This window comes from Adiantum capillus-veneris, chromosome 8 (assembly GCF_014529385.1).
Source record: "Adiantum capillus-veneris isolate H3 chromosome 8, ASM1452938v2, whole genome shotgun sequence".
Taxonomy (NCBI): Eukaryota; Viridiplantae; Streptophyta; class Polypodiopsida; order Polypodiales; family Pteridaceae; genus Adiantum; species Adiantum capillus-veneris.
Genome location: NC_140938.1, coordinates 2888925 through 2899276, shown reverse-complemented (window position 1 = coordinate 2899276; position 10352 = coordinate 2888925). Strand labels below are relative to the sequence as shown.

General features: G+C 43.4%; 1 pseudogene across 1 annotated transcript; it reads right to left on the bottom strand.

The window, feature by feature from the left end:
- Nucleotides 1-6782: 6782 nt before the first annotated feature.
- LOC147451582 (uncharacterized) lies at nucleotides 6783-8365 on the bottom strand (annotated as a pseudogene). The gene is made up of 2 exons (XR_015188798.1): nucleotides 8126-8365; nucleotides 6783-7915 (listed from the first exon to the last, which is right to left on the bottom strand). The product of XR_015188798.1 is annotated as an uncharacterized LOC147451582 (transcript).
- Nucleotides 8366-10352: the final 1987 nt, after the last annotated feature.

Sequence of the window (10352 nt, the reverse complement as noted above, 5' to 3'; positions counted from 1 at the left end):
CTATCACAGCAACTGTTGGCAAAGAGAGTAGACATCTCTTGATTTTAGATGGTCACGGAAGCCATGTTTCCTTGGATGTTGTTAACAAGGCAAAGGAATCATGTATAGACATTATAACACTTCCCGCACATACATCTCACAAGCTTCAACCCTTAGATGTGTCGGTGTTCAAGTCATTAAAGACTCACTTTCGCAAGGAACGTGACATTTGGCACATAAGGACACACTCAAGGCAAGCTAGCAAGATAGAATTGGCCACAATTGTCACAAAGGCTATACAGTCTTCATTTACAGAGGCTAACATCAAGGCAGGTTTTAAGGCCACAGGCATTTGGCCATTGGATCCTCATGCAGTAAAATTTGATGGCATGCCATGCAACCACATCAACCTAGTGGATGAGATGGCAGGTGATGAAGATGTGTCACAAGTACCCGAATCACCGTTAAATGCAGGTCTTGAGTATGATGCGATTGAAACTCTTAACACAATGGCTGCTCAACTTCTAAACTACAATGGGCTTTCAGAAGGTATTTCCAACCTCAATGGCATATCTTACACTCAACTTTTAGACGAAGAAGATAATTCAGATATCTTTGAGGACCATGGACAGCAAGCAACAACTTCAAATCAGGCAGGTTACTCAACTCCATTGATGGCAAGTAACCATTGCGATGGACAGCAAGCAACAACTCCAGCTCAAACAGAATACTCCACACCATTGATGGCAAGTAGAAATCACAATGGACAACAAGTAACTTCAAATCAGGCAGGTTACTCAACTCCATTGATGGCAAGTAACCATTGCGGTGGACAACAAGTAACAATTCCCGCTCAGACAGATTACTCCACACCATTAATGGCAAGTAGAAATCAGAATGGACAGCAAGCAACAACTTTAACTCAGACAGTGTGCTCCACTTCATTGATGGTAAGTAGAGATTTCAATGAACAGCAAGCACCAACTTCAGCTCAGATAGATTACTCAACTCCCTTGATAGCCAGTCGTCGTTGCGGAGAACAACAACACTTAGCAGTAGGGAAAAAAATCCGCAAGAAGAAGTCACAACCATTTCAAAATGAAAATCACGATCCCAACATCAACCAGCAGACAGTTTCACCTCATAATGATAACATCATCAATCTGTTACGGGTGCCGTTGGTGGATGTTGTTGTTCGCCAAGTAAACAAAGAAGCTTTTGTAGACTACACCAACAGCTTGATATTAACCTCAGATCAGTACATTGAGAGCATGAAGGCAAAAAGTGCAAAGAAAGAAGAAGTTTCAAAAGCAAGAGAAGACAAGAAGGTGGAAACGGAGAAAAAGAGACTTCAATCACTGGCAGAGAAGGAGGCAGCCCAAAAGCGGAAGATTGCTGCTCAACAAGCAAAAGCATCTAAGAAAACTGGGAGGCACAACAACAAAATTTCAAAAATAGGTTGCGCTCTGTTCTTTGGGAGGAGGGTTCGACAAATGGATTATTTCTGAGGCCATTACATATCGACACACCATATCATGCCTATGCTAGAAAATTTAGAATGGAGAAATTACGAAGGTCCCGCCTTGCTCACACTACTTGAACTGAGAATTGCTAGTGCAGTTTTTGAGTAGCTTAATAGCCATGCCCCATCAATTTTTTGTCATCTTGTGCACTATGTGTATACTTCTGCTTCTATATTTTTCTATCTATGTACTACCCTACCAAGAATCCAACCCTCCATTATCCATATCAAGATTTCAATTTGTAATGACCAAGTTCTTCTTTTTTATCTCAAAAAACTTTTCTAGGTTGGCAGATTATTCTTCTTCCTACTTTGTTTCCATGTTTAATTGAAAGCGAAGCTGATATTTAGTTTTTTGAATGATCGCATTCTATTTATATGGTTAACTCAAATGCAAAGCTGCTTTCTAGTTCTTTCAAGCATTTTAATATCAAATGTCCTGCTTTGATTATTTAGACATACCGGATTGAACCCTCCAAAAACTTAACATGCAAATGCTAGCACTATCATCAACACTGAGTGAGGGTTATCCTCACCGATATAGCAGGTTCACCGATATAGCAGGTTCTAGTATGGTAGGCATAAGCTTCCACTCTCTGGCTGATGTACCTGAGCCACAAAAAATCAAGTGATTGATATTCAACCATTGCAAGAGCTAGAACTGAGAAGCTAAAATCAATATGCTTCATAAGGTAGCTGCAAGTTAAAATAAAAATTATGAAATATCCTGAGCTTCTGGTGAACCAAACTCATGCCTGAATGGAAAATGGATTCTGGAATTGCTCCTGAGAAGCCATTGTTATTCAAGTGGCTTGACAAAAATCAAACAAACTCATTACTTACAAGTGCATACAAGCATTGCACTAAAAAGAGAAACAGGTATAAAGGTTAGATGAATACAAGTGCCCAGCTTTTGTCAGATTATCAAGGCCAGCATTCACATTACTGTTTCCGTCTGAAGAATAAGGGAGTGGACCACTAAGCTGGTTTTGAGAAAGATCCAGGCAGTACAACTTCGCCAGTAGCCCAATCTCATTAGGAATTCCACCTATTAGAGAGTTCCCATTCAAAGATCTGACCGATGGGCATATAGGTTGCTTTACCAAACCATGCCAGAAAAACAATCACAACAAAATTTACTAAGCAAACAGAAGGCATACAGAGTGCTTAAGTTCTTCAGCTGTCCAATCTCCGGTGGTATTTTTCCATTGAAATAATTAAATTGTAGATACCTGCACAAGTTGATACCACGCACAGTTAATCTCAGACAAAGTCCCTAAATGTGCTACGACAGTTTAAAAGGCATACATATTTTCTTACAATGCGCTTAAGTGAGCAAGCTGCCCAATCTGACTTGGGATAGAACCAGTCAAGTTGTTGAAAGACAAGTCCCGAGTTTGATCAAGCTTAATTTAAAAGAGAAATGCATGCCAAAAATGAGGTTCTTACAATGTGGCCAATTCACCCAAGAGAGTTATATCAGAAGGGAGATCACTCGCTAAACCAAGCCCATGAAGCTCTCTACAAACATAGCACAATACAGCAGGGTTTACGGCTTTGAATACAATTGTCTGGATTTGCTTAATCGACAAGGTAATCTCACTAACAATGAAATAACCCTTTGTGGAGACGAATCATCAGAGCTATTACCCGTCCATCGTCGCAATCCACAGGGATTGTTCCCTGCCCATTGTAGAGTAGAGACGGCTTCCGTAGGCTACTTCGAGTTCCAGAGTCGCTTAAACAACCACACGCATGTGCCTGCCTACTACAAGCTATGCCCTTGAATGAGAGGATTGCGCCCTTGGAGACAGTAGCTAGCGCATTCATGGGTCTCACCAAAGCGACCACGTGGTGGGCTTCTAGTGGCTTGCTATGGATTCGGGTGAGGATTACTTATGGTGAGCAATCACCCCCTTATTGGAACGTTGAACCTCTAGGGAACGACCTTGTGTGGACACATTTTAGGGGTGCTGTGGTATCCTCATTGGATACCTTTTTTTTTCCACAGGAAAAAATAAACTGGGTCAAAACCTCATGAGGCTTTACAAGAATGCCAACATTCCAATGCCACAAGTGCACGAGCACTTTGCCTAGCTAACAAATGTCTCCCCAAAAAAAAATTCAAAAATTTGATGTGTCTAACCCACCTCCCAAGTTAGACTTCCCCTACTGGCTCCTCTACCCTAACTTGTGACTTGTGCGGCGTGCCCTTTCAATGTTCATACACTTGCTCCCTCCACACTATCTCGCACGAACATGCTCAAATGGGATCGACGGCTAAGGTGATCTGGGCCGTCGGATGCGCATTTGGTAAATTTGGGAAGGAAAGTAAATTCGGGCAGGCTTGTAAATTCGGGTCGATCCGCACCCCATGTCTCGAACCCCTGACCCCTCCACCACGAGCCATGTGCACTAACCACTACGCCCTCATGCGTATGTTGAAATATAAGCGATTTGAGTATGTCATATTGTAAATATGGACCGATTAGTAAATTCGAGAAAAATTTATAAATTCGAGCAAATTGGTAAATTCGGGGCAATTTAAGATCTGATGGTCCATAATTGACGCGCGTCGCCTTTTTCTCCTCCACCATTGATCCCATTTGATCATGCCCATGTGATATAGTGTTGTGGCACTTGCTCGTTCATAAGCATTGAGCAATGAGCAAGTATGAATGATTTGAGTTCGGTGGTGATCCACCATGAGTGTTGTTCCATTTTGTCAAAGGTTGCCAAGTGCAATTGAAACTTGAGGACCGGAGGCCGTAGTGCCAAAGCTCCATGCCAATGATGCCATGATTCCCTCAATTGTTTTATATAGCTAATACCTTCTTGGCCCTACGCCGTTTTTGCTTGAAAATTATTTTGTGCCAAAAATTTCAAGTCTCACATTGTCACAACTTTTCAAGTTACCAATGCCAATCACGGATAACACGATTGAATCATGTTGCGACTAGTTATTATCCGTTAGGAGAGAATGTTTTTTGGTTTTGCCACAAACATTGGATTCTCAAGACCTAAAAGGCTTGCCTCATCACTAACTGACGGGGATTTTGTCCGTGGGAGAGAGAGAGAGAGAGAGAGAGAGAGAGAGAGAGAGAGAGAGAAATGGGATGAACAGCTCTAGATGATCGAGCAATGCTGATCATTTGAGCAATGATGGTGTTAGAGAGAGAGATGGGATCGATAGCTCTAGATGATCAAGCAATATTGATCATCCGGTCATCGACAATGGAGAAAAAAATCCAATTGCCACATCTAGACTCGACCTCATGTGGGTCCCTAGCCGACCCGATGAGGTAACCACAGAGTCCAACATGTGCATTTGGACTACTTGTGCTTTTTTTACATGTTGTGTTGTACTTACATTGGCCATTGGGAAAAGCCAACTAGCACTGGTGCCTGAGTTCAATGGCCTTGCCCTAGTTTCTTTTTAAAAAAAAATATCGAACGACCCAACGTGCTTCAAAATCAGTGATGGGGCTTTTGAGCTCTGGATCCCATGACCTCCACTTCTTGAACCTCTGTGTGATACCTGGTGTTCGTGTTGACAGAATCCTCCTCCTTGGGTGGTCACATGAGAAGGAGGATCCCATCTTATAGCTTTGTGAACACTATGTTGTTCCTAGTGTGGAGAACGGTCATGGTGGATGCCTCCGTGTGGTTCTCGATGGTATGTGGCCCTTGCCCTCATGGCTTATGTATAAAAGGGATAACCCGATGGTTTGTGTAGACAAAAAAAACCAACCATGGAGTGGCTTTCAAAGAAAACACTCTATGCACATTTATTTATTTATTTAATTTTTTCAATAAAAGGCATTTTCATTACTGAAAAAAAGAAAGACAGCCCTTGCTCTACCCCCTTCATACACCATGTTCACGGAATGAAGCTGAAGTAGCATGCTCATGTGTCTGTGTCATTACCACTGCCCCTCTAGTTTTTTGAAAAATATTTTTTTTAAAAAAATTCATATTTATAGCATCGTGTTTGCGTAGAAAAGTAGGCAATCTTATAACTACATGATTTTCCTATATTTGTGATGCAACAACACCTCCAAGAGGTGCAGTTAGAGTTACCTCTCCCTTCTCTTCTAACGGAACGCGCAAGTGCATGGAAATTACCCAACACTCCATCATCTTATACGGGGTAGGGTTGCTTTTTGATAGGCATGGTTGCCCTTCAAAAATCCTAGAATTTCCTAGATTTTGGATTTTTTTGGTAATTTACATGTAATTTTTTTAACGTTTAACTCTACTTTTTGCCCTTCAAAATTCAAATACGTGGGCAGTGGGAGGGACAACTTTATACATACTAGTACAACCGGCCGCCTTCGGCAGCCTTTGTCTCTGCCCCTCTCTCCCTCTTTATCGCGTGCACAGGTGCTCGTTTTAGTTTTGGACTTTAGCCTTCAGATCGCAGATTGCAACACGTGTAAAGGGCTCCCCTTCCGCCATATTATGTTAGTAGATTCATTTTACAAGAAGCAAAAATTATGGGAAAGAATCAAGAGAGGACTAAGGAGGTCTCTGCACATGTCCTCAACAACTTTATTTTATTTAGTTAGAAATTTTAATGGTGATAATAATAAACAATGCAAATGCTGACATAAACAAACAAACCTGGTGTGAGAGAAAAATAGAGATGGAAGTGAGTGAGGTGATGGAGTGTTTGAGAAAAGCAGATGGGCTTGGTAATCTCTAGGTTATCTACATGATAGGAAAGCATCGCTTTCCTCAATGAGGGGGACGAAAGATAGAACCAAATTTTTGGGAAACTAGGACGTTCAAAGTTGCAGAGGGGGAGGAAAAAACAAGGTGAGGGATCACGAGGGCCTGCCAATGAAATTTTCTAAAATTTCTTATTGGCAAACTCAAGGAAAGGAATTTTGCTTGTTTGGAAAAATGATTTTTCACGAACACTAATAGTCTCTCTCTCTTTCTCTCATGTAGGTGTACACCATGGTTTCTCTCTCTCTCTCTCTCTCTCTCTCTCTCTCTATTTGAGGTAGTCGAGAGTTTGCAGGAGGAAGGTAAGGTACACAGCCAATGGGAAAAAGTAATAGTCTCTCTCTCTTTCTCTCATGTAGGTGCGCACCATGATCTATCTCTCTCTCTCTCTCTCTCTCTCTCTTTGAGGAAATTGAGGGTTTGCAGGAGGAAGGTAAGTTACACGGCCAGTAGAAGGAAGGTAAGGTACACGTCACTACACAGTCTCGACTCTCTGCACCATGCTCTCTCTCTCTCTCTCTCTCTCTCGCTCTCTCTCTCTCTCTCTCTCTTTGTAAAACTTCATTAATTTTATGATTGTAGACTGGATAACCTAGGCTATACCTAGAACATCAGCAAGTCATAAGCTATCATAACACGCTGAAAACATGCAGCATTAAAAGTGTTGAAGTGCAATGCTTCGACGATTTCAGAAACCAGTTTCTAGACCCTTGCAGCACCTTGTAGGCCTTCTGCAACGATTTCAGCTTCGAACAGAGTCGTCTTTTTTGTACAGCGGGTCACCTAGACGAGTAATGGTGGGTTCATCAAGAGCTTCTGCCTTTGCCTGCAACGCCTCCTTGACTTTCACAAGCCGCATGAGTTCCTCAATATCTGCTTCATGCACCCTATTCCTCTCTTGCACCTTTGATGATAGAATCTGGAGTTCATCATTAGCAGCCAAGGCAGGACTGTCTGATGCACGCTTAGATCTCGCTTGCAAATCCTCTTTAATCTTGACAAGCTTTGATAACTCTTTCACTTCAGCATTGAGGGTGCGTTTCTGCCGACGAAGAGAGGATGCCTGCACACGGAGATCTTCTGTGTTCTTTAAGAGCTTCTGAAGCTTTTCTATTTCACGGCCAACCTCACGCTATGCTGAAGAACCCTAGCAGAGAGAGTCTGGGTTTCGTCTCTGATCTTGTATACCTCATCACGCTTTTTAATCAGCTCATCAACCTTGAGATCGTATTGTCTGGCGAGCTGGAAGAAGGTTTTTTCAACACGGTGACGATGGGCAAGCGACTGTTCATGGTGGATTCGCTCTTGCTTGGCAACAGCATCCTCACTAGCGTTCATGTTGTAGCCCGCATAGCCACAGCCCATAGCGATGGCCAACAAGGAAAGATTCCCCAGCCTCAGCAAGCCCTCCTTCATCCTGTCCGCCGTAGCCATCTCCTTCAATTGACCAGAAATCTGTCACATCTACGCAGCTGCCATTTTTCACGCAGATCTCATATGCATGAGCGGCGTTGCAATAGCTCTCTCTCTCTCTCTCTCTCTCTCTCTCTCTCTCTCTCTCTCTGGCAATCGAGGGTCTGCAGGAGTACGGTTGCACTTAGTGAAGTGCAGGAGCCTCAAGGCGACATCTGGACAGCTTGCACAAAACTGAGGCCCCTGTCAGACTGGGACACCCGCCCCACTCTGATTTTCAATTTAAAACAAACAATAATAAGAAATTATCGACTAAGGAAGACGGACCTCTTTTTGAAACAGCTAGCTTGACATTAGAGCTGCAGACTCTGAAACATGCGTAGAGTTAAAATAGTTCTGAACATCAAGAGCGTGCCTTCTATGACACTCCTGAGCTTAAGATGAAGTCGAGCAATGATCCATGACAGCAATCAAGCTTACCATGACTTCAGAGTTGAGGCTGCAGGCATTGAGGCTTGCGCCAGTCTCTCTCTCTCTCTCTCTCTCTCTCTCTCTCTCCCCGTGAATCGGCATGAGGAAGTCCAGCCAGTCCCCCGTTTTGTTCGCTTAGGCCTTCTGCGACGAAATCCACGCAGTTTCTCTCTCTCACTCTCAGTCACTGTTTCGCTCAGGGTACACTCCCTGGAGGCGCCGGAATGCAGAGGTTTCGACACGTGGCAGGGGGGCAGAATTCCCTCCCCCTTTATCTATTATGTGATAGGCATTATGGAAGGAGTGGAGGAGGGTATGGAAGGAGTGGAGGAGGGTATCGGATTGGTAGTCCCGACTCCCACAGCTCTGTATTGCGTGATATCCACATTGAACTTTGTATTGCGTGCCAAAAAAACCAGCGGGTGTTAGTGCGAAGGCTATGCCAAAGAGATCTTTTTCCTTTGCATGATGTCTTGGAATACCTTTCTGCGACGTTAGAATTCTTTTCTTCTTCTTCTTCTTCTACTACATGATGTCGGCAACGCGCAGATAGGGGTGTCGTCGCCTCGTTTGTCTTGCCCTACGAGCGAGAGGTGAAATTGCACCGCTAGGGGTGAACAACATCGAGAACTGCTATGTGTTGCCAAGGCAGGGGTAGAGGCCTGCAATGCATGGCCTCAGCAGGGAGGATCGAAGGCAGACAAAGACATAATTTTTTTTTCTTCCCAAATAGGAGTTGGTTGCTACCTTGCGACTGAATAGAAGGAGAAGAAAGACAGAGAGATCGTACACCCATGTAGGAGTGAAGTGGAGGGGAAAAAAAACTAGGGATGACTCTGCATATGTGTCTCTCTCAAAGCACTGGAAGCAGTGTTCGGGAAAAATGTGTCAGCTTAATATCGTGTCGTTTTCAATTTCAAAAATGTCGATTGAGGGCAAGGGGAAAGGGACAAATTCCGACCCAATATAGAGAAAAATAGTGTAGAAAACTGAAGAAAATTACCTAATTTTAAAAAAATTCCTCTTGACAAAATCGAGGAAAGGAATTCTACACTGGATTCCGCATTTTGGAATTTAGTGATTTTCCCCGAGCATTGGATTCCGCACTTTGGAATTCGTCTCTCTCTCTCTCTCTCTCTCTCTCTCTCTCTCTCTCTCTCTCTCGCATGGGTAGATACCAACAAAAAAATCAAGAAAATGGAGTTAAAATCGTTAAATTTTTTTCTCTTTGAAACTACCCCCAAAATGAAATTTTGTATATTTGCGAAATTGATTTTTTCCGAACGTTGCTCTCTTCCTCTTACACACACACACACACTCGCCGGCAAGAACAGACGGGTTTCTCTCTCTCTCTCTCTCTCTCTCTCTCTCTCTCTCTCTCTCTCTCTCTCTCTCTCTCTCATCAAAGCATTGGAAGCAGTGTTTGGGAAAAATGTGTCTCAGCTTAATATCGTGCCGTTTTCAATTTCAAAAATGCCGGTAGAGGGCAAGGGGAAAGGGAGAAAGTCCGCCCCAAATAGAGAAAAATATTGTAAAAACATGAAGAAATGAACTAATTTTAAAAAATTCCCTCTTGACAAAATGGAGAAAGGGAATTTTGCATGTTTGGAAAATTGATTTTCGCGAGCACTGAGGGCACTCTCTCTCTCTCTCTCTCTCTCTCTCTCTCATACGTAGATACCAACCATAGCTCTGTGTGTGTGTGTGTGTGCCGGACACAGGCGGCACCTCTGCCTCTCTCTCTCTCTCTCTCTCTCTCTCTCTCTCTCTTTGCCTGACACAATCGGCGTGTCTCTCTCTCTCTCTCTCTCTCTCTCTCTCTCTCTATTTGCCATACAATCTGCGCCTCTCTCTCTCTCTCTCTCTCTCTCTCTCTCTCACACACACACACACACACACACACACACACACACACACACACACAGTCTCTCTCTCTCTCTCTCTCTCTCTCTCTCTCTCTCTCTCTCTCTCTCTCTCTCTCCGTGAGCCGGCGTGATGAAGTCCAGCCAGTCCCCCGTTTTCTTCGCTTAGGCCTTGTGCGACGAAATCCACGTAGTCTCTCTCTCACTCTCAGTCATTGTTTCGCTCAGGGTACACTCCCTGAAGGCGCCAGAATGCAGAGGTTTCGACACGTGGTGGGGGGGGGGGGGGGGGAAATTCCCTCCCCCTTTATCTATTAGTATAGATATGCAAATGTTGACTTGAGACATTAAAGACAAAAAATATTTTGTGCAGA